Raw genomic sequence first — 23316 nt, forward strand, 5'->3', positions numbered from 1 at the left:
TGAAAGACAGATGGCCAAGGTGGATGGGGCTGGAGGAGGTAAGCAGCTGAACAGCCAGGAAGTCCCATGCAGAGAGTTAGAAGACAGATCTTAATGTCAAATGTCCTTGGCCATCCAAAGCCAGGAAACTCAGAGCATGCTGGGCAACTACCAAAAAGAAATATATCTTTGAAGTCTATGCTGAAGGACATAGGACCCAGAGGTTGCCTTTAGCAGGAGAGCTGTGGAGTCTTTTCCAACCATCTCCTCTATTTCCAGGACCAATGAGGAGGCTGATTTATGAGATGCCAATGACCTATCGTGTAAAATGGGTAGATAAAAGATAGAGAAAAGAACATCTAAAATCAGTCTTGAGACACCTGATTATAGCTTAATTTTTCTGTAGAAATGTATTTTCTCTTGGCACTCCTTATTTCTAGCTTAGGCTAGAAGGTTTCATCCTGACAGGAAAGACCCTATATTTAGAGAGATTATTATTATCATTTGTTTAATGTTGAGAGATAAAGGGCTCACTTTGACATGCTCCAGAAGTTTGTAGAATTCAGCTGACAATTTGGCCACCTGAGGATCTTGAGATAAGATGCTAAGCAAGGAAGAAACACAGTCACTTCACAATTACTGACCTTTCAGGGTGTTTATTTTAAATTTTGTGAAAGACACAACAAATGCAAAAGGAGTGTCTTTTAGTCACTTTGGGCTGGTACAGTAAAATATCATTGACTGGCTTCCTTAGTAAACATTTTTCAGGGTTCTGGAGGCTATGAAATCTAAGATCAAGATGCATGCAGAAAAGTGGCTGGTGAGGAATCTTTTTCCAGTTTGCTGAAGGCTACCTCCTTGCTGTATCCTCAATATGCTGGGGAGAGAAAGAGCTCCGACTTCCTTCTCTACCCATAAGAACACTAATTCCATCATGGGGCTCCACCAATATGACCTCTAAACCTAATTACCTTCAAATATCATCACATTGAGGGTTAGGGCTTCAACATATGAACAGTCAGTCCATGGCATGGGATTCAAAGTTTGACTTCAAAAAGTATAAGAGGTATGCCTGGAGGAGCTCAGTCCATTGAGCAGCTAACTCTTGATTTTGGCTCAGGTCATCTCAGGGTTTTGAGATCAATCCTGTGTCGGATTCTGCACTGAGTGGGAAGTCTGCTTGAGATTCTCTCTTTCCCCCTGCCTCTTCTGTCTCTTCTCTCTTTCATAAATAAATAAATAAATAAGTAAATAAATAAATAAATAAATAAATAAATAAATACAAAAAACATAAGGGAGGGAGGCAAAAAGTAGCTTTTTTTTTTTTTTTTTAAGGATTTTATTTATTTTTTCATTAGAGATGCACAGAGAGGCAGAAACAGGCAGAGAGAAAAGTAGGCCCCTACAGGAAGCCCAATGTGGGACTCGATCCCAGGACCCCGGGATCATGCCTTGAGCCAAAGGCAGATGCTGAACCACTGAGCCACCCAGGTGCCCCAGGAAGTAGCTTTTTGAATGCTGAATGCTCGTTATGTTTTCCAAAGCATTGTATTTCATATTTGGCCTAATTGAAGACTCAGTTTTGTTTCTCACATACAAAATAAGATAAACAGTCCTATATTGATGATTTACTGCTGTAATAGTGCACTTTAATGATCAGTAGCTTACAAAATAATCATCTATTAGTTGTGTATGAGGAAATCAGCTATGGGAAAAGAAGGTAAGTTCATAGGATAACAATTTAGGTTATGCTGGGCTAGACTGTTGTCCTGGCCTCAGCCAGACTTCCTCACATGTCTGGGCTTGATCACCTATGGCTGATTTTGTTTGGCTTCATTGTAGATGGTTGTGGTGACTGGGGCCTCTCTCCATGCACCTCTCACATCTCTACAGCAGGCTGGCTCAGGCACATCTTTATAGACATTGTAGAGAATCAAAGGTGAAAGCAAAATATGTGCAAGTGCTTCCACAAATTTCTGCTTGCATTATTTGCTACTGTTTCATTGGTCAAAGCAAGTGACATGGCCAGAGTCCATGTATGAGGGCATTTCCAAAAACATGATAAAGGGAAGATATTAGAGCAATTAATGCCATCATTCTACAATACCATAGAAAAATCCAGCCTGATCTATAGTGATACTGTCAACTCCTTACCAGTTTTAGGATATTGATGGCATTTAGACAGATTACATCCATGGGCAATTTGGCTTCACCAAGGTGAATATTGATTGTAAGGCTAGTTTTCCCAAGAGAACTTTGGTTCCTTCCCACTCTTTCCTTCCAAACTGATTCTAATTGACTTTTAGTCATACATATGCACCTGATTACTGGAGGAGCCACTCTATGGTCAGAACCCAAAGCAAGAGCCCCTTATCTCTTCGTGCAATGTTAGCTTCCTTTTCTGTGTGCTTGAGGGAGATGAATGTTCAGAAAAGCCCAAGGATAAAGGGAACCTTATTACCCAGGGCTATCCCAAGAAGCAGAACCAATAGGCTATATTATATATAATAATATATAATATATATGCTATATAAACATATATAATAGGTATTTTATATATGTATATATTTTTTTTTCCAGAAGAGTCTAGATGAATTTATTATCACTCAAAGATTTCATAGAAACAGGAACGTAAAAAAAGGGGCAGGGCAGTGTATGTGTGCTCTATTTACATCAAGATCAGACTCTCCCCCCACATCAGGCATAGCAGCTACACTTGTCTGATACCTCCTTGCAGACACAGCCCTGAGCACACTTGGCACAGTCCACAGGGCAGCAGGAGCAGCAGGTCTTCTTGCAGGGTATTTGCACTCCTTGTATTTGCAGGAGTCAGCACACATGCAGGAGTCACTGGTGGAGCAGGAGCAATTGGGGTCACATATATCACACATATATATAGATATATGTGATATATACATACAATATGTAGATATTGGGGGTAGATATATACATACTTACAATAAATCACTTTATATAGAAAGGATTTATTGGTTTCTGTGGTTAGGGAGTCTAAGAAATTCCACAAACCACCATCTGCCAACTGGAGACCCAGGAAACATGGTGGTGTAGTTCCAGTTTGAGTCAGAAGACCTGAGAATCAGGGAAGGTGATAGTGGTAAGTGCACACTGAGGGCAGGAGAAGACCCAGCTCAACAGGCAGGAGGAGAGGGCATATCCATTTTTTCTCTACCTTTTTGTTCTATTCAGGCCCTCACTGGATAGGATGATGCACACTTCTTGGAGGGTGCAAGATGCTTTACTCAGGGCACTAATTCAAATGCTAATCTCACCCAGAAACACCCTCACAGACACACTCAGAAATAACGTTTAATCAAATATCGAGGCACCTCATAGCCTAATCAAGTTAGTGCATAAAATCAGCCAACAAAGGAATAATAAGTGTAAATTGTAGAGTGAGAACCAAACTACCTTATAAGTTCCTCCCAAGACTCTGTATGTCTGAGGCACAGGTGACCAGAACAGGAAGGGACCTTCAAAGTCACATCTCAGTGTCAGTGATATTCATGATGTGTCACGATAAAATATTCAGGGAATCTCAAGTTATAGATTTCAGCTGCTTAGTGTCTGCTACTACTTTAGTCTTAATGATATATGGGAACAAAGTGTGCAAGGTCTGGGTTCACAATATTGAGGAAGAGAGTTGATTATACATCCTGTTGTATTATCTCTTACTCTCCCTCCCCACTCCATACAGGGGCCTTCACCCTTGGCATACTCCTAGATGCACCATTTCTAGCCTCTTCCTACTTCCTCTTTCCCAATCTAGATGGAATTGGCTTCATCCTCCTGTTCTAACTTGCTACTCTTCCAGCTATCCCAGAATCCATTCTGTTTTTGTTCCTCTTACCTGGTCTGCTTCTTCCACTCCTTTTTTGCAAGGCTTAGGCTGCACCTCTATATTTCCAGACAAACACCTCTTGGCTAGTTCCCCACTTAAGGTAGGTAGCAGAGTGACACAGTAGTTATATTCTCTTATGTAGTCCTGAGAAGGGTGGAGAAAAAAAAAGAATATTCTTTGCATATGAAGCATTTGACGTCACTGAAATTTCATAAATGCCATATAAGAAATTATTTAATCCATCCTCCTTGCTTTGCAGAATAGGAGCATGAAATTCAGTCAAGTGAGGGATCCTATATCTAGATATATAGTCAATTTCTTGGTAGGGCCTGGACTCAAGTCTTTGACTCCCAGCTCTGAGCTCTTCATCCAGTGATGACATTTAGAAATAGCAGATGTCTTCTTACCTCTGAAACTGTTCAAGCAAGAGACTTATAACTATTACATCAAGGAAAGATTAAGTAAAATGGTCCTTGAGTTTCTTTCTAACCCTGAGATTCAGAGACAGTGAACAACTTGCCTACATCCCATTGACCTTGAGGTTAAAAGCTAAAACTGGGTCTTCAGTCCTTGTTCAGTATTTCCCTGCATTGTCATAGGTGTGTCTCACCTAGAAGAGAATCCTTGTCTTGGGTTCTTCACATTAATTGAATATAAGTGCTACAGAGCAGAAGAAAAGTCTTGTGCTCCTCATTTGCATTTGTTGGATTCCTTACGTTGTTCCTGGGCCAGAAACCCATTTTTTAATATTTTCTGTAAAGTTGCCCAGCAGCACTGCACCCTAGTTATTTGGATCATTCAAAGCAATTGATTTTTTTCTTCACTTTTTTCTCTTGTTCTTTCTCAATTCCTTTGGAAGACTCCAAATGAAAACACAAAGAGAAAAACAATTTTTGAAAGAATTGAACATCTTGAGTTCCTTTCTCAGATGATGGTTTTCTCATTCCTAATGATCCTCTTTCTATTCCTTAAGTAAATGCGACTAAAATTTTCCACCAAATATCCTCAATAATGAAGAATAGTGAGTCTGTACCTCTGAAGGTCTGGAAACACAATTCTCAGTTCTCCCCAGTTACCTTGAAATTTCCTTGAAGCCTTTGTCTTCTTTTTTTAAATGAGAATTTCACATTCAATTCTCCAATCTATGCATTTTATTTAAAGTGTTTTGAATTATATATCATGAACTAAAATTGATTCTGCAGGAAGGGCTGCCATGTTTATCTTATGACATCATCTGTATTACCAGCTATACTTTCACCTATCCGTCCCACATTGTAATAAATATTCTTGAGTAAAAAAGTATTACTTTACATACCCAATAGAGATGGATATTGACCTTCCTATCTTGTCCCCCAAAACCATAAAACCACCAAAGGATGAATTTAAAAATTGCCAATATTTGATCTCCTTCAAAGATATTAAAATTACATTCTACCCCATTAAGGAATAACACCTTCTTCCCCAATATGCACATTATAATACAATATTGTACAAGATTAAAAACTAACATTTATTGTCTTATGCATAATCTTACTTCATCCTCACAACCCTACACAGTAAGAACAGTATCATCAGCTCCATTTACAAAGATGAATTGGAGCCACAAAAGAGTTCAGTCACCCGCCCAAGGTCACAAAACAAGTAAAGGGCTGGAGGTAGGGGGTTGGGATGAGACTCAGTGTATCTCAGAATCACCACACTTTCTGGCTCTTCTCTATAAATTCCTTCCAGTTCTTGGCAAATATATGCTCCTCCAGTTAAATATACCTGCCTCCCCAAGAGTGGTCATTCTAGAAGCAATCCCACAACCTGTGTTCCACAAGACATTTTGTTGTTTCTTTTCTGCCCCTCCAGTGAAGAAAAGAACAAAAGAACTCCTTGGCCATTTTCTGATATCTTTTGTATTTTTAAGAAAAAGGAGGACATTTGTATCAAAGACAAAAGCCAAATCAAACCAAAATTAAATTGCAGTGACTCAGATACTGTAAGGAACTAACCCTAGAGATACTCAAACTGATAAGGAAGGTCAGAGAGAAACAGCAGGGGGAACACTCAGTCAGGATGGAAAAGGCTTCAGGGGAGAGAATCTCTCAAGATGCATTCTGGTGTTTTCTTGCCTTTGCACTGTGCATCGTCTATCTGCCTGCATTCCCTTCCAACCTTTTTTTTTTTTTTAACCCCTTCAGATATTAGCTATGTTTCCTGGCTTGTATCATGTAAGAATGTTTTAGCCACTGGGAACAAAGATGGTGCTATCATTTTATCCACTTCTTCCTAGAGACGACTATAATTTTCCCCAACTCTATACCCTTGAACATGGAGATGTCTGGCACCATATGACCAGCACCCCAAAAGGGGAGCTTTGGTTCTCTCAACTCTGGTTCTCTAGCAGTCATGGAGCTTCTTATCATTCTACTTTGTTTTCCCTTCATTCAATAGTATTTATTAAACCTCTACTACGTGCAAACCCTGGGATGGGAACTGGAGATAAGATAATAAGCAGAACAAACATGCTCCCGTTTTCTGGAAGAAAGGGAAACCGAATTAATAAATGATACGAATATATGAAAACTTAAACTAGAAAAGTACACTAAAGAAGATGTATGTAAAGGTACTGTGAGAGCATTTAGCAGGCACACCTGACCTTGCTTGAGAGAGTTGGAAAAGATTTCTGCAAAAACTGAAAAATGAACAGATGTAAATTGGGGGAAGGTAAAGGGAGGACAGAGAATTCCAGGAAAGAGAACAGCACAGAATACCTTTGAGGCCAGAATGCAGGGACCACAAAAAAAGATGTTATAATATGAGGCCACAGACCTGGGCAAGATCATGCATAGTCTTCTGGGTCATGTGCATGATTTTATCTTAAAATCATGGGAAGCCACTGAAGTATTTAGGGGGCTGGGAGAGGGCTGAGTGTGTCAAGTAATCAGAGTGATGGTCTGGAGAGATTACTCTGATCTCAGGGGAGAATGAATTAGAAGTAGGGTAAGTGGGAATTAAAGGAAATCAATTAAAAGGCTATTAATAAATAATTCTACCCCTGAAACTAATGATACACTATATGTTAACTAAATTGAATTTAAATTAAAAATTAAAAAAAAAAACAAAAAAGGTAAGTTAAGAAAAGATTATTAAAGATGTTCAGGCAAAAAGGCTTAGACTGAATATTGACATTGGAGCTGGAGATGAATGTTTAGATTAAAAAGATATTGGAATATAAATTCCAGAGGAATTGTTGATAGATTGATATGGAGGAGTAAAGAATGACCTACTTTCTGGTTTGCATGACTGGATAAATTATAGTGCCTTTCAGTGATACAGGGAACATCAAAAGAGGGCTAGGTTTGGGGATGAAAATCATGTTCAGTTTCAGATCATTTTTTAATTTGGAGCAACTTAGAGTTTGAAATAAAGGCATTAAATAGTCAGATATACAGGTCTTCAGTTTAGGAAAGAACTCTGAATCAGAAAGATAATATGAGTCAGTGGTACAGAGAGGATAATTAAAACCATAAACAAGGAGATTGTCTAAGATGCACTGACATCAAAGTGGGGTCAGGTTGGAGTGGATGGAGGAATGGTGGAGAGATAAGGAAATAAAGATAGCAAATGTAGGCAACAGTTTTGAAAAGTTTGGCTGTAAAAAAAAAAAAAAAAGAAAAAAAAAAAGAAAAGTTTGGCTGTAGTGGGCAGATGGGAGACAGGGTGATAGGTAGAAGAATACAGGGAGTCTTTCCCCCACCTTGGCCTGAGCTCTCATTCTCACATCTTAATTTCAGACAGTGAAATTAAGAGAAGACAATTTCCCTTCCTCAGTCCAGACTTGTCTGTGTGTGTCTGTGCACATGTGTATGTGCATGCATATCTATTCATGTACACCTCCGTGAGGATTTTTTATTCACCTTCTGGTTCTTTGTGTTTCTGGCCATAGTTCCAGTTGGCTGCCTATCATGCATGGTCCCACCCTCACTCATGACCCCTCTCCCCCTGGCCTGGCTATTGGATTCCTGATCCTGGGTCTGCAAGTTTGATAAAAACGAAAAGAATTATGTGTGTGTCTTGACTGGGGGGATGAGAAAGAAGAGTTGGATTGATCCCAGACTCTTGACCTTGCTGTAATCAGCTGAATTCAATCATCAGCCCCAACCCACAGCTATAATATGCTGGAAATCGTAGCCTTGACTGTAATGATTGATAGCAATTACTGAGTTATTGCTATGAGCCAGGTGCTGTGCTAGGTGTTGCACACAAATCTGATCTTCTAATCTTCACACCTATCAGGTAAATACTATTATCATCATCTCCATCTTACAGAAAAAAAAGAAAAGCCTAAAGGGCAATGTGGTTTAGAAACATTAAGAGATTTTCTGAATATCACACAGAGCCAGAAGTGATAGGGCCCATGTGTCCACTCAGTCAAGCTCTAGAACTTGCGCTCATCACCACCCCTGCTCTACCTCCTCTCAATCCTCCCATCTCAGAGGTAGATTACCTCCCCCAGCGCCTTGAAATAGCTACATTCTAGTGACTGGTTATAAAAAAAAAAAATTACCCATGACATTTCTGATACTTTCTGTCCTTGGTAAGGTAGAGGGAATGAGGTTTAGTGGGAAGGGTGCTGGGTTCAGAAGAACTGGATTCCATTTTGACACTGTCTCTTGCTAGCTGTGTAATCCTGGGGAACTTAATTCACTTTTCTGAGCCTCAATTAGCCATTGGTTAATTGGAAAGAATGCTCATTAAGTGCTGAGAATATGCAAGATATTTTCATATCCATTGTCTCATTAAACTCTTACTCCCCCCAAAATCCCATGTAAGGTAGTTATATCAGTACTCCCCTTTTACAGTTGAGCAAAGGAGTCTTTTTTTTTTTTTTAAAGATTTTATTTATTTATTCATGGGAGACACACAGAGAGAGGCAGAGACATAGGCAAAGGGAAGCCTGCGGAAGCCTGATGAGGGACTCGATCCCAGGACCCCAGAACCACATGAGCCAAAGGCAGCAGCTCAACCACTGAGCCACCCAGGTGCCCCCAGCAAAGGAGTCTTATTGAGGTAAATGCATGGTACATTTCTCTGGCTATAACTCCCACCTGTGTGCAGGGCCGGCCCCCCATTCCTGCCTGTGGAATCCTTCCAGCCAGCTCCTTTCCATGACCCTTTGGGAAGTTATGTTTTGTAAACATTCAGTCCTCCCAGCCACCTCTTTCATCTCCTCAGTCAACAAATAAGAACTGAGGTCCCACTCTGTGCAAGTCCCCATATCACTCAGGGAGAGGGGACTGTCTCAGTGCCTTTTGAAGTTGGTCTGATGGACAGCTTGGTAGAGCTGCCATCTTTTTAGGGAAGCTGCATCCCTCCTGCTAATTCCTCTCCATCTCAGCGTAGCCCATTTTTATTTGCATGTCTCCCGCCGAAGAGAAGGGAGGCGGATGTGGCAGCGGATGTGTATCAGGGAAGGATCATTAGTCCCCGCTAATGCTGTCTGCTTGGAGATGGCCCACACGCTGCACAGTGGGCCTGGCATCCATGGTGTTCTCTCGGGGCATCCAGCTGGCCAGAGCCTCCACTCCATGGGCAGAATAAGCCTGATGATCATGGTTGTAAGAGGCTAATGTGTTCATTAAAAAGTCAGTTCCAAGCAAGCAGGACTTCCAAACGGGAAGGAAACAAGAGTTGTTTCTTGTGGTGACATTTTTTTTTAACTTGGAAAAGCACAGTCATGACCACAGGCAACCATCATCCTTAGAAAAGCATTTGTCCTTAGATAGTCACATGTTAGTTCCTTCTCCTTGAAGCCATGGAAATTTCAGAGCTTTCCACTTTGTGGTGGGGGCAGGAGCTTACTAGAAAGAGCTTGCACCCAAGGCAGGAAGTCTTAGTGCAGGGTCCTCTTCACCACTCAGCGGCTGCTGACCTGACTGGCTTCCCTCACTTCTCTGCACCCATGGTGTTAACAGCTGATGCTGCTCCCTGGTGTTTCCTGACATCCTTCAAAACCAACTGCAGGAAGGAATGTTGTGGTTTGTTTTTTTCCATCCCTTTTCAGGTTTTTAATTGCACAAATTCCGTATGACACTACATCTCAGCCAAAACCCTGAAGCAATTTTATAGACTTCTCAATAAGACTGGAATATGTGCCTAGTTTGTGTCTGTATCCTGACACTGACTGCAATGACTTTTGCTTTGAAAAAAAAAAAATGACTTTGGAAGGGCTCTCCAGTTAACAACTAAGAATGTTAAATTTCGCATCAGTGCCAAGCCTTTAAAATTAATGCAAATTTAACTTTAAACAAATTTAGGTGAAAATAAGCCAAAAGCAATGGATGGGGATAAAGTGTGGATTTTGTTTTCTTCTCAAGGATGACCTTTCTAGGCATTTAAGAATGAGTGAGGGTGGCTCAGGTGCTCAGGGTCTTGGGATCGAGTGCTGCATTGGGTGTCCTACTCAGCAGGAAGTCAGCTTTTCTCTCTCTCTCTCTCTCTCTCTCTCTGCCCCCAACAACTCGTTTTTCCTCTCTCTCTCTCTCTCAAATAAATAAATAAATAAATTCTTAAGAAAATAATGAATGGGAATTGCAAGCAAGTAAAGATGGTGTCAGCATCAAAGGGCAATTGCCCCACCGACCCATCCTTCCCTTGACGGAGAAGCAATGGCTTGCTACTAAAATTTTGGGTGTTATTATCCAAAAAGTCTTCCAGCCTGGGACAGCAGTCTGTATCCAAAATAACTTTCTGGTTTACTTTCTTTGTTTTTCACTCCAACCTTAATACATGCATGCATACTCGGTTAAACTGGACTTGGTAGCTTCTTACCCTTACCTTACCTTTTTCTTCCTACTCTGTGCTTTTGTTTTCTTCCTTCTTTTCCTCCTTCCTTTATGTTATGACAAATTTTACTCTAATTTTGTCCTATACAGCAGATGTCTGAAAAGACTGATTGATTTTGCTAAAAATATTCATTTGTGCATTTGTATGTATACTTGTATTTGCTGTGGCTTTTTCAGTATTTCTCATCATTGTTCCATGATTCTCTTTTATCAGTGGCATACAAAGTGTTCTATATACTAACCAAGCTACAATTTGGGATTCTTCCTGAAGGTTAGCATCATTCCTTTTGATAAACATTATTCTTGTTCTTTAGAAGAAGCCTCCCAATCTGCTTTCTTGTTGTGTAGCTATATGGTAGGCACCCCAACACTCTTTCCACAGAACCTCTAGTTTTTCTTGCATATTTTTCCTCTTAACCTTTTCCCTGAGGTCTATGGACACAGATTAGGTATCATCTTGACAGCCTAGGCCACTGTCATTAGGCAGACAGAGAATTAATGGGCAGATGGTTGAAATCCTGCATGTTGGAGCTGTAGGAAACAAACTGTTTCATCAATTTAGTTCTCAAAAAGCATACGCTGACCAAAGGAGCCTTTCATAGTGTCTACATCATCCATCTTGCTGTCTTTTTTGACATGTTTTGGCCTGTCTCCTATACATATTTGGAGTTTCTTTTATAACCAGGAAAAACTTGTCAGCTTGAAAATTTCCCAAGTTTCCCCAGTGTTATTCCCAATTACAAGCACACAAACTTTGCACAAAGATTTTGGGGACTCCTCTTGCAAGATATGCCCTCACATCTCCAAGAATTGTGTCCTCATTGTTCCTCTACTACCCCTTTGTCACAACAAAGTGAAGATAACCATGCATTTTCAGATTTCAAAATTCTCAAGGAAGAATTTTCAAGGCAACTTGCCAGGAAGTTGTCTTGAAATGTATTGCCTTATACTCACTAGAAACCATCCCAATATATGCCAGAAATAAGGTCCCTATCTAACATGATTGTTCAAAGAAACCAGACTGGAAAAATCTTACCTCTAGTCTTGATTTGTTCCTTTGTGCCATTCAGATCTTAGCTTAAATATCACTTTTTCAGAAAAGTCTTCCTGACTATTTAATCCTAAGAAGTTCTCCAGGCATTTGCTATTACATTGCCTCACTTCAATTCTGTATTATTATATCTGATATTTCCTTCCTCTATATCTATCTATCTATCTATCTATCTATCTATCTATCTATCTATCTATCATCTATCTATCTATCATCTATATCTATCTATTGTTCTCCCCAAAGGAAAGGTTATTTTATGAGAGTAAGGGCATTTTCTATTTATTTACTGTTGAATTTCTAGCACTGGTAAGTTAGCTCTTGCTGTGTGACAAACCATCTCTGAAACCTAGTGACCTAAAACAACAAGCCATTTATTTATTTGCTTATGGTCCTTTGGGACAACAATTTGGGACTCTGATGAGACAGTTTTTCTCTGCTCATCATGTTGTCAACTGGGTTAACTTACGCTTTTGCTGTCAGCATATGGTAACTTGTCCACTCATAGATCTAGGGGTTGGCTGGTTGTCAGCAAGAAAAGTGGAGATAGCTGTGTGCTCTTCATCTGACAAATAAGCCTGGACTCACTCATAAGGTTATGGTCAAAGGGTTCCCAAGAACAACCAGAGAAAGCAAACTCCAATAATCAAGCATGTTTTTAAGGCCTTGATTATATCATACATGCTAATATCTCCCATTGGCCAAATTAAACTTAATATCCAAGCCCAGATTAAAGGAGTGAAGAAATGCTCTTTTCTTTTCATGAAAGAGGCTTCAAAGCCATATTGCAAAGGGGCTACAGAATGGAAAGATGGGAGAAATATATGATTATTTCCACAATTTATAAGATACGCATGGTGCACGGTGAGCACTCAATAAATACTTATTGAGTGAATGAATGAATGAACAATGAAAAATGAACTATCCAAATCTACCAGGTGTAATCTCAAGTCCCTCACATGAATCCCTGACATTAAGTATCATGTTTATCAGGTCATGGTTTCCGCCCTTGAAGAGTTCATGATCTAAAGCAGTGTAACGTTTTGCTAGAACTTATCCTCTGGAGTGTGTGCTTGTGTGAGTTCCTGTATCCACAGTGGCGGACACACCTCAAAAAGAATGAAAGACATTTGTGCCTTGGGCCATATCACTAGAGGCATAAACTTACCAGTCAGGGAGACGAAGGACGGTGAATTTAAAAGTCAGTTGCCAAGAGGTCAAGTTTTTGCAATTAGCAGTGATTTGTTGATTTTTAAAAGATTTTGTTTATTTATTCATGAGAGACACACACAGAGAGAGAGAGAGAGAGAGAGGCAGAGATGCGGGCAGAGGGAGAAGCAGGCTCCATTCAGGGAGCCCAATGTGGGACTCGATCCCAGAACTCCAGTATCACGCCCTAGGCCAAAGGCAGGTGCTAAACCGCTGAACCACCCAGGGGTCCCAATTAGCGGTAATTTGTATCTATGTCCTGGGCAGCCCCGGTGGCGCAGTGGTTTGGCGCCATCTGCAGCCCGGGGTGTGATCCTGGAGACCCAGGATCAAGTCCCATGTGGGGCTCCCTGCATGGAGCCTGCTTCTCCCTCTGCCTGTGTCTCTGCCTCTCTCTCTCTCTCTCTCTGAATAAATAAAGTAAAATCTTTTAAAAAAAATTGTATCTATGTCCTTAAAGCCATCTACTTGTATATATACAAGTAGAATAGAGATGCAGATGAGAGGAATCCACACTATGTTGCAACAACCCTGTGATCTCTCAGTCATCTCACATTTCACAGTTGAAGACTCATGATAGGTCAGTCCAGTTTTATTTTATTTTACTTTTCAGTCCAGTTTTAAGAATCTATGCCACACTGCCAGCCTACAGAGGTGGTGAACATTTGAATAAACAAACAAACAAAAAAAAACGAGTTGAGGGAAAGCCTTTCACTGCTTAGCATGTCAAAATTCTCCCCTTCTTTCTCCCCGTTCTCATCTTATCTACCTCTCTTGTATGGAAATCTTGATGATAACTGCATCCTTTCCAGATCCTGATAAAAATGATATTTGGACCAGCTACGTTTACCTCTTAATTTGATTCCCCTTATTTGGAGGCTTTAGGGACCCCCTTCCCCTGTTAAACTGAGAGGCAACAAAAGCAGATAGCTGGAAGGCAAACTATCAGCTGTATTGCCAATGAAATTGCATCATGGGATGTGGTCAGGTATGTAGCAGCACAGACGTACAGATATCGAACCCCCAGAATTAGACTCTCCACCTAGTTGCAAGCTGCCCTGTACAACACAGTCCTCTCCTCATGGGAACTTGCTCTAAACATTGAGGCTAGGATGAGAAAACCAGAATTCTAATTTCCAGGAGAAAGAAGAGCGAAGTTAAACCAAGAATTGTCTTCTTCTTTTCTGCAAATGAATTTCTTTCTTTCTTTCTCATCTCTTCTTCTTCTTCTTCTTCTTCTTCTTCTTCTTCTTCTTCTTCTTCTTCTTCTTCTTCTTTTCTTTTTCTTCTTCTTCTCCTCCTCCTCCTCCTCCACCTCCTCCTTCTTTCCTTCCTTCCTTCCTTCCTTCCTTCCTTCCTTCCTTCCTTCCTTCCTTCCTTCCTTCCTTCCTTCCCTCCTTCCTTTCTCAGAGAGAAGTTAGGATAAGAGTAGAAAATTAAGAGAAATAGGCCAGATTTCTCTTGTCCCAACACCTTGAACCCATCATATGTTTTCTAAGGTTTGTCTTGGAAGATCTAGATTTCTCATCCTGAGTTGCCCAGAAGAAATGCCAGTGCCACTTAAGTATTAACAGGTACACCAAATACACCCATCCTTGCATTGAATGTTATTGCCATAGGTTTGGGATTCAGAAAAACTGAGGCTTTTTTGTACTGTATTATCTGAATTATTGCTTCCTGCGTCGTTCAAGGCTTTTACTTGCCAGGCTGCAGCAGAGAGGGAAGAAGACAAGAACCCATGGCTGGCTGACATCATTTTTGACTGCAGCCACTGAGTATTCCAACTGTATTTTGAACTAACGACTTCCAACTCACTGAGGTCCTTAGCTAAACTGATCAATCAGGCCAGGACTTACGGAGATGCTCCTCTGCACCAGGTGAGGTGCATAGAAGTTGCTAAGTTGGGTCAGGGTGGCTTTCAGCATACTCCCCTGTGCTATGTGATTGATCACTGAAGCAGGCCAGACATTCCCATCCCCCATCTCACCAAACTGACAAGGATATTATTTCCCAAAGTGTGGGAAATATTAACATTTTAAAGTAAAATTGTTGCCCTGTTATCTTAACAATGTGATACTCACTATCCTCAGTTTAAAACACACACATACACACATACACACAAGAATAAGTTCTTTAACAGTTGGAAATTTTACATTAGTTCCTTTTCTCCTTGAATTTAAATTTCATTCCACTTCCCACACAGAATTTTATCCTAATGTAATGTATTTTAAGCCTGAAACTGTTTTATAGAAAACCCTTTTATGCTTTTCTGCATCAAAAGTATTACATATAAATGGATATGTAATTTTTTATTGCCTGTGAGCATAAGGTTATATTAACTTTTGTGTGTGTGAAATATCATTAAAACTATTATTTCGTACATTAATCAAAACAACAAATATATTGTAAATTCTGAAAAATATTTTTAAACAAATAACATTGTTAGAATGAGGCAGGATTCAACATTAATTCTATTTGTCTCTCCTTTTGTCTTCAAGAGGTAAACAATGACAAGCCATATCTAAGATTTGTTCTAACAAAGCCACTAAATTCTCTGCACTCTGAGTTACATGCTAAAAATCACAGAGATTTATCATTAACAATAATTATTAATGATCTATTTATTGACAGCTCAGATCGAATTGTCCCTTAATTGTATTGAACACAAATTTTATTAGAAACTATCTTATGAAAGGATGGATTTCTAAATTATTAGTCGTTTACTTTCTCTACACCAGTAACAGCATTTCAAACTGTATCTTTGTTTAGTGCCCTAGAGGTTTTTATTCCCTGGGGTAATGCTTCTTGGTAAGAGTCAGAATAGTGTTTTTCTTTTGTCAAGTTGGGGGAGAAAGAAACATCACCAACTCAGCCACTTTATCAGGCAATCTTCAGCTTAAAGATTGATTTCCATAAAACTGCACCTGCCCTGATAACCAATGTTATTCTGGTAAATCTACTCTTTGAAACAGAAAAGCTCAGATTTATAGTAATTGCTGAGTTCCATTTTGTAAATATTCCCATGGTACTAATCAGACATTACTGAACTGCAGAGATGAGCAAAGATGCACATGAGCCAAGAACCAGATTTCCTTCTTGCAGAGTCATGTTCAGTCCCTAGGTTAGTTCCTTATAGAATCCTGCAGTCTCAAAGTTGGAAGGGACCCTATGGAACATTTGGTTCTATGTCTGTTACTTGCAGGAATGCCCCTCCATAGCATTTTCTAGAGGCAAACATAATTTCTGGTGAAATGTTCCCATAATATTTCTTGCCATCACTGTGTGTTCAATTCCAGTTTATGACCAGTGTTAATTATTTGCTTTTTCTTTATATCAATCAAATTGCATTCCATGTTAATTTCAATAAGCTGTTTCTGATCTGCCTTCTGAAGGCTCCAGAATAAATCTAACTCCTCTTTCATTGGGAGGAAGACTTCAATTATTAGAGGATTTTAATTATAATGCAGCCCCCTTCTCTTATACATTTCAGGGTATAAAATGCAGTGCATACAATGCAGCCAGTGGTTTACTTTGCAGTCCATGGGCTGTGAAAGTTCTTGGTCACTGAAGGAAGTATTTCTGATATTGTTTACAGATACACTATTTTACTATGTAGATAGACAGACACTGGCATAAACATCCGTAGTAGTATACAGCGGAAGTTAAGAAGCTGTGTTACTTCTAAATCATATCTAAATCATCAATTACCCCCAAAGCATATCTATTATCTATATAGACAGATACCCTCTTGTCTTTAGTTAACTGACAGATCTTGGTAAGGTATACAAGTTCACCAACTTGTACAGAATCATCTTCTGAGAAATGATTGGACACAAGCAAGTCTGAATGGGTTATGACTGCGTATCCAGCTTTATAAGCTTCTTTTTGAATTCATTTTTTTAAATTTTTATTTATTTATGATAGTCACACAGAGAGAGAGAGAGAGAGAGAGGCAGAGACACAGGCAGAGGGAGAAGCAGGCTCCATGCACTGGGAGCCCGACGTGGGATTCAATCCCGGGTCTCCAGGATCGCGCCCTGGGCCAAAGGCAGGCGCTAAACCGCTGCGCCACCCAGGGATCCCCTTGAATTCATTTTTTTAAAGATTCTATTTATTTATTCATGAGAGAGAGAGAGAGAGAGAGGCAGAGACACAGGCAGAGGGAGAAGCAGGCTCCATGCCGGGAGCCTGACGTGGGACTCGATTCAGGGTCTCCAGGATCACACCCTGGGCTGAAGGCGGCGGTAAGCCGCTGAGCCACGGGCTGTCCTCTAAATGGGTTTCAAGGAGGTCAAGGCAAGACAAGAAAAACTCCTGAGTAAGAGGTTGGCAGTCATGAAATTATATCTCCTTTGAGAGTAGGAGGGTGGTTGGGTTGAGTGTTACAATGATGGAGAGAAATATGTATGGGTTTGGGAAGAATCTGATGATAGATCATTCTAGAAGCAGAAAACTTCCAGGTATTTTAGTCAAGAGTAAGGTCTGAACAACTGAGGGATCATGTGGTTAAGTGTATCTTGTAAGTCAGCAGAGCTTTCTGTTAAATGTGTAGTTGCTGCCATTGTATACAGATAAGGCGAAGGAGGCTTTGTTTTCTGGTAAAGTGAGAGGCTATAATAAGTGACATGGATCACTGATATCCATTGTGCTGTTGTGTAGAACCGCCAAAGTTTATCTTTAATTTACAAATAGAAGGGGAAATGATCATTGGTGACACCAAGACTGGCAGGTTTTCAAAGGAGTCCTTTATGTTACAGCAGATAGTTTCAAGGGAGTTTTTCAGCACAAGGGCCCATCTTGTGTATCATCCTTCGCTGGGTTATACAGAAGGGAAGCAGTTTGGAAATGTTACAAATCAAATGCCTATTCATCATATAACACCAAATAACTATTTATGTTGTCTGCTGACAATTGGCCCAGGGAAGTCACAAGTAGCTTACAGTCTTTGAAAGGAAAGAGTCTTTAGATTTTGCATTACACCATGGCCTAGATAATGTATTTGGGTATGACAAAATGGAAGATATCCCTAGAGATTGTGTCCCTCATATGCTAACACCGTCAACAAATAGAGGAGATCAATTCTGCTAGACTTTTAATTTGGAGAACATAATGGATCATCCATATATTATTTAAGATCAGAGTCTGGAGTGATTTAGATGTTTCTAAAACTATGGTTAAATAATTGGTAAACCAGTAGGGCAAACTGTGTGTGTGTGTGTATTTGTGTGTGCATTTATATATGTATTTATTTAGTATTGATTTCCCCAAGAAAATGCAAATAGACATGTGACTTTGTATACCTTTTCACTTTCTTACAACCCCAGTACCTACTACCATCCATCTGCAAGATTGTGAGTTGGAGCCCCACATTGGATATAGAGATAAATTAAATATAAAAAATCTTAAAAAAATAACCATTTTGGTATTTTGATTGATAGGCATTAAAATCTATAAATTTATTTGGGTATACTTGATATAATAATGTTCAGTCTTCTTACTAAGGGACCAAGGTATAATTTTCCATGTATTCAAACTTCCTTATATAACCATAAGAAAATATGTATAGTCTCCTATACATTCCAAATATATTTATCCCAAGCTGTTTTGTATTTTTATTGTGGAGCTTTTTAATTATATTTTAAAAATTGGTTATAAAGATAACCTTTTTGTATGTTTGTAATGAATCCGTTTCCTGAGCTTTTTACTAATTCCAGTACTTTTTTAGTTGTTTTCTTGAGTTTTCTGATTAGATGAAGATGGGTCCATTCAAATGAGCCTCCTAACCCTCCTACCACAACTCAAAAGCCTCTTTCTTCTTGCTTCTGTGTTCATGCATTATTTTACTCCTTCCAGAAGATATGGTGGGCTAATCTGGCCAGAATCCATGAGAGTTGATTGGATACAACAGCAATGGAAACAGTCTGATGCCCCTTTTTGTGTGTGTTGTATTTATCCAATTTTGGTTATCAGGATTATATTAGCTTCAAAAAAAAAAAAACCAAATTAGGAATCTTTTCATCTTTTTTTTTTTTTTTATTGAAGAGTTAAAAGAACACGGGTATTACCTATTCCTTAAAGGATCCATCTGTTAAATTCATGTAGGTATATTAAACATCATAGCGGTGTTTGGTTTTGTTTTTTATTGGAGAAAGGGAGAGAAAAGCTTCCTTGATTATTGTCCAATTCTTTTTTTCTAACGTAGTCAATTTTGATCAATTATATCCTCTGTAAACTTCATTAACTTTATTCAAATATTTTAATGGCATTTAAAAATAATTTTAGATTCTCTCTATGTCATAAACTTTTTTTCATTTCTAATGGAAGATAGCCCTGTCCCCTTACCATCCCACTCTTATTCTCTCTCTCTCTCTCTCCTTTTTTCTTCAGGATGCATATATCTCTTCAAGGTATATGATTATTATATAGAGCCACTTTATTTTTATTAATAATTCTCTTTGCTTTCTAGTTAATTCCTTTCTAATTCATTCTTTTTTATTTTCTCCTACTTAAGAATATTTTTTAATTTCCTAACTTTTTGAATTTAATAATTATTTCCTCTATATTTATTCTTTGCTATATAAAAATAAAAGTATTTATGACAATATAATTTCCTTTGAGTGCAGTTTTGATCACATCTCATAAATTTGATATGTGGAGCTTTTAGAGTTGCTATTCTCTAAAAGTCTATAACTGCAGTGCTCATTTCCTCTATCATCTGAAGTTTATTTAGAATGATATTTTAGAATTTCCAAGTTTTTTAAAAATAAAATGTTTATTAGTAATTTTAATTTTCATTGCTCTGTCTACCCATCATCCAGTTTAAGGACATCTGTTTCTTAAAAAGGTGCAGTTCAGCTGTATTTTCTCTACTATCTTTAGTTATTCTATCTCCGAGTAATCCTTGTTTTCTTTGATCCCCTATCATGCTTAGCTCGGATTGCTTGATGTCATTGTTTTCTTTTGTTTGTGTGTTATGTCTGCCTCTCTACCTCTGTAGGTAGTAAAAGCAACTTGAAGGATAGAGCCCACATTTTATAATTCATTGTGTGCCCCTAGCATCTAACACCTCAAACACGTTAAGTAATCCATAAATATAAGGGTATCACTTTATATTTCAGGAAGGGCAAGACTGATACACAATGTAGAAAGATCGAAAACCTTGCTAAGTAATTATGTGGTTAGTAATTTTATTAAAATACGTCTACATTATGCATTCTTCTGTCCTGAAAAATATTGCTCACCTGACAATAATTACAATCATGGTAACTAATATGATTATTAATACTGATCATTGGTTGAGCACGTCTACATTCCAGGCACTGTTTTGAGAACTTAATATGCTGTATCTCACTCCATAATGTTCACAATTGCTCTCACAGGTAAATGCGATAATTATCCTCATTTCCCAGATGAGAACAATGAAGCTTAAGGTCAAGCCCATGTCCAGGATCTTCCAGGTGGTGAAAGTGAAGCCTGGATTAGATTTCACATTTTCCTGTTCCTTCCACTTCTGGTCCACACTAGTTTCTGTACATTTATTCTCCCAGTCGCTCACGCATTCTTTCTTTTGGTCCATCCTACATTCAAATAACTAAGTGCTTGCTGGTTTACTTTGCCAGAAACTGTACTAAAAGACAGGAATATAAATGTGAATAAAATATAGCTCCTGCTTCTGGTGGCCTTCCAGAGTCCAAGGGAGCTTTTTCTTTGACATGCACTAAGTTTTAAAATGTTGCAGAATGTGCTAATTGTATCTGGGCTTCCCTGCAGTTTCTCTGTGTCTCTGTTCTCTGCTCCCATGATGTTCAGGTGTTTACTTCAGCACTCAACTTATCCAAGCTGATTCAGATCCTGGCTGCCAGGACTAGGGCAAGTGAAGTCATTGTATGTTCTTTGTAGGTGCAGAAAGAACCCAGGGTTTTAATAGCCTCTCTCCACCCACCTTCAACTTGGTTTCCCTCAGGACAATAACATAAGCTTTAAAGCCAAAGACAATTATGACAATGTTATTATTTCTTATGGGGAAAATTGGCGTTGCCAGCCTGAAGTAGGTTCCAGACTTCTGAGACTTATGCAGAAATCACTCTTGCAGGCAGGGAAGACAAGCTTCAGAAATATGGTTTATAGGAAAGAAATAACCAGGGTCTTTGTTTGCTTAGACTAGGCTTCATGGACTCTCATCTGTAAGATCCTTCCTGCCACATGTTGTCATCCTCGCACTCAGCTCAGAGCCTACACAAATGCCACACAACTGCAAGGCTGCCACCATGCACTGCCCACAGTGACAAAGATTGAATCACAAGATAAACATGAAGGGGGGCCCGCTGGAATCTACCTCTCAGATTTGAAGTCTTCACAGGTTTTAAATTTTGCTAAGAGATTTCAGCTGACCTGATCATCCTCACCATGGTCAGTGCTACCTCATCATTTTCCGTCCATTCACTTTACTTTTTTTCTCACCATCTAAAACTCTAGTAATTCTATGACTGTTAATCTATGTGTGGTTTTTCTCTCAATAAAAAATAAGACAGTTACTTAGTTTTGTTTATTACTGTATCCGTCACGCTAGAATGGTGTCCAACATATAGGATGCTCTCAACATCTCTTGGTTCATTGATTGAATGGATCATGATGAATCGTCATAACCAGAAGAAACTTTTGTGTTCATCTTATTTACTGCTACCTCCTCCACTTTTTTTATCATCACAATCATGACCTTTACCATCATCAATATGTCAGTAATGATAATCCCATGCTGCCAATTTTTGTCACCTTCCTGATATTCTTGGCTTTTACTCCTGTTCTAGGGGAGGTCCACAGGGAAGAGGAACACCCCCAGCCCACAAATAAGGGAGCTGAGCCACAAATGGGTAAATAAACTCTCTTTGGGTCACAATCTGGGCCACTGCCCTGTTTGTTCCTCTCTTGTCAATGGTTATTTGTAAATAGTTTCTGAAGCAAACTTCATTCCTTCTTGTTCCCTTATAGCCCTTTACGTAGTGCCTGGTGCACTGGAGGCACTTCAGGATATTTACTGAAGGACCACATGGCACCAGAGTCCTCCATGATTTGGCCTCTAGCTTCCTCTTCAGGCTTTGCACTCATGCATCCCAGGACCTCCATCTTGGCAATTCTTGCTGTTGCCCATTACTTTTTAGCACTAATCCACCTGCTTGAAGTATCCTTTTGTATACTGCTCTGTTGCTGCCCAATCTACTTACTTAATGAAAATTTTCAGGCTCTCTCAGCTTAATTGCCTACTCTTCCCTCGGATGATATCATACTCTATAACCATTCCTTTGTACCTCCATGGAAAATTAGTAAGTGAGACATAGTTAAAGCCCCTAGAGTGTGGCAGGCATATCAATATTGCTCATCATACTTTCCTACCCCAGCGCCTAGCAGTGAATGCTAATAGCGGGTAGCATTTACTGAACACTTACTGTCTGTCAGACACTAGGTTTGTCAATGTATATAGATTATCTAATTTAATCCTCATAATAACCCCAGGAAGTAAGTATCATTATTGTCCACATTTTATGAATGAGAAAATAAGGTTTGAAGTTGTTGCATAAGAAGTCAAAGTCGTCTTCTAGTAGTATCAATAAACAGGGAACACATTCAAACACTTTTGCCATGTGTGAATCTGTTCGTGAATAATAAGCACCTAGCCAGGAACATTTACAAATGCTTAATCAGTGTGTATTAAATAATGTAAAAATTATGGAATGATTTCTTTGTGCTTTATGCTTGACCTGACTTGGGATGGGTATCTTCCATCCACCCCACTTTATACCTTCCCTCCTTGGTGGGTAATGTCACATTGCTTGAATGGAGGTCTCCTTCATATCCAAGGCTTCCTTCTTCTTTTGTGTTTAAAAATAAAGAAAATTGGTATTATGCTGAGTGAAGTAAGTCAGTCGGAGAAGGACAAACATTATATGTTCTCATTCATTTGGGGAATATAAATAATAGTGAAAGGGAATATAAGGGAAGGGAGAAGAAATGTGTGGGAAATATCAGAAAGGGAGACAGAACGTAAAGACTGCTAACTCTGGGAAACGAACTAGGGGTGGTAGAAGGGGAGGAGGGCGGGGGGTGGGAGTGAATGGGTGACGGGCACTGGGTGTTATTCTGTATGTTAGTAAATTGAACACCAATAAAAAATAAATTAAAAAAAAAAAACAAAACAAAAAAAAGAAAATTGGCTTCTATATTCTTAGCAGCTCTTTCTGTACCTGTTCTGGTGGTAAGGTATGGTAGGTGGTATTTGTGGTACTCAAGGTTACATGGTTGACTTGTCTTTCTTCTCTAAATGCATTTCCTGTCTTATAAAGGTTGCCCAGTGGCAATTCTCAATTGCAAGGATTGTGTGCCATTTTTTGACT

At 39.2% G+C, this 23316-nt stretch overlaps 2 long non-coding RNA genes across 3 annotated transcripts in view; one reads left to right on the top strand and one right to left on the bottom strand.

Annotated features, from left to right (window-relative positions):
* LOC144300794 (uncharacterized) overlaps window positions 1-23316 on the top strand; it is a 340674-nt gene that overhangs the window by 211015 nt on the left and 106343 nt on the right. The window lies entirely within an intron of this gene.
* Window positions 1696-3982, bottom strand: LOC144300793 (uncharacterized). The gene is made up of 2 exons (XR_013367571.1): window positions 3848-3982; window positions 1696-3069 (listed from the first exon to the last, which is right to left on the bottom strand). It is a non-coding gene; the product is annotated as an uncharacterized LOC144300793 (long non-coding RNA).

The sequence above is a fragment of the Canis aureus genome, chromosome 29 (genome assembly GCF_053574225.1).
Source record: "Canis aureus isolate CA01 chromosome 29, VMU_Caureus_v.1.0, whole genome shotgun sequence".
NCBI classification, from domain to species: domain Eukaryota; kingdom Metazoa; phylum Chordata; class Mammalia; order Carnivora; family Canidae; genus Canis; species Canis aureus.